A 2075-nucleotide genomic window follows, 5' to 3' on the forward strand; every position below is an offset into this window, starting at 1 on the left:
CCAGGCCCTCGGGGCACGGTTTGGGATGAATCACCCTGTGCCCTTTCCCCATGCCAAGGGCAGGCATGAGATGGCTGAGCCCAAAATAGGAATAGGCTGCTCCGCCCTGGTGCTTCCCAGCAGGTGAGCTGCACCTTCCCCTGGCAGCGTTCCCGCAGGGAGGGGGTGATGCCACGGGGCAGGAGGAGGCACGTTATTAATTATCTTCGGCTGCAGGTGACAGGGAGGAAGCATCCCCCCAGTACAAAACATTCCCTGAGATCTTCCCGCTTCGTTTAGAGGGAAAATACAAACCAGAGGCGCCAGTTTAGCTCCGGAGAGGAGAAGGAGGCTCCGAACGGGAGCAGAGCAGGTGCTCCGTGCCGGGTAGAGCGGTGAGGGTGCCAGGGAGGAGGGAGCGGGGTAAGCAGGATTGTGAACATATTTACAGCCATCTGGCAGCCTGAATCCTCCAAACAACGAGGCTGCCGGAGCGCTGGCTGAGCCGGGGAGGGCGAGGGAAGGAAGGGCTGGTTTGGGCAGAGGATCCTGAGGGATTCGTGCTTTCAACGCCTGCTTTTGGGAAATGTTTTATGTCACTTGTGAGATTGTTTGCGTTGCTGGGGATGGAGGGAAACGAGACCAGAAGGAAATGGAAGGGCCCCTCCTGCTGGAGTTTTCCTTCCAGGTTTTCTAGAAATCAAGGCATGGGAAAGGAACGATGCCTTGGGAAACCTTGGTTTCTTGGAAGGCAGTTCCTTACCGGGGATAAGGAATGAAGCAGAAAAGCTGGATTCCTCCTGATCTGTGCCTCTGACAGGGTGCTGCTGCTATCTGAAGCCTTGCAGTTTCTAGTGGGAAATCTGCAATGCATTTAGGAAAAAAATCCCAGGTTCTGGAACTCCACAGTTAGCTCAAGGTCGTGGTGCTTACTCACAGTGGAAGAGGGAAAGTAAAGAACTGGTGTTTTTTAAGCACCAGTGTCAGGCTTTTATTAAGATGGGGCAGTCACAGCTTCTCTGGGCAACCTGTGCCAGTGCCTCCCTACCCTCACAGGGAAGAACTCCTTCCCAAAATCCCATCTAAACCTTCCCTCTCTCAGTTCAAAGCCGTTAATGACTCAGCCCATCTGTTGGGAGTCCTTTAAATAATGATGTCCACGTCTCCTCTGGGTCACTCCAGTCGATGCCAGACCTTTGCTCACTGCCCAGTGTGAGCCTGAGAGCCACGGATTCCTCTGGCTCTGAATGGTTCCCTCTGTCCTGCATGTATGGGCTCTTTATTCCAGCCACAGGCCCGATTCCATCAGCCCCAGGGCAGGGGTTTGGGAGGAGGGATCACCATTCCAGGGCAGAACTCCTGAGCCAGCGGTGTCAAAAAAAAAAAAAAAAAGAAAGATTTAAAGCCCCTGCCTTCCCTCTGAGCAGGGACCAGCTGTGTCAAAACAGAGCAAGGAGTTGTTAAACACGTTACAGACTAAGGAAGTGGAAGTGTCACTGCAGTTTTCAGTCCCCTTGGGACATTTTGTGGAGTCAAACAAAACAGCAGCATCTGAAAGCGCCGGAGATTTTGCCATTCCCGGGCCAGGCTCAGGAAACACCTCCCAAAGGTCCAACTGCAGCTGCACCTTTTGCCTTTTCCTTCCCAGGTGTCACTTGAAGGAGCTGCAGCATCGAGCCAGCCCCTCCAGCCTCCCAGGGAGTGGAGGGTGGGGATGCTTTTCCCCTGAGCTTTCCCCCTTTCCTCTTTTTCTTTTATTTTTTAGGGAAGTGGGTCTGTTCTTGAAAACCCAGCTGGAACTTGTTAAGTCAATAATTATTCTTGTGAATGTGGGTCAAACTATTTTCTGCCTCTTCCTCTCCCAGGACGAGGAAGAGGATCCGATCCTGCAGCGCTCCGAGGCTGGGAGCTGGAAGGCTTCCCCTTTTCCTTCCAAAACCCAAACTGATTGTCCACTGAGGGGTGAAAGGCAGGGGGTCTGTGGCTTCCCACCTTCCACCTCCAGAAGCAGATCCCGCTTTCTCTTTTTGAGGCATCTGCCTCGGAGAAAATAATTTTAAAAAACCCCACCACGACGATTTCTGCAGTCTCCTCCA

Source organism: Empidonax traillii, unplaced genomic scaffold (assembly GCF_003031625.1).
Source record: "Empidonax traillii isolate 1590-97213 ecotype Southwest subspecies unplaced genomic scaffold, ASM303162v1 scaffold4350:size17031, whole genome shotgun sequence".
In the NCBI taxonomy this organism is placed as follows: domain Eukaryota; kingdom Metazoa; phylum Chordata; class Aves; order Passeriformes; family Tyrannidae; genus Empidonax; species Empidonax traillii.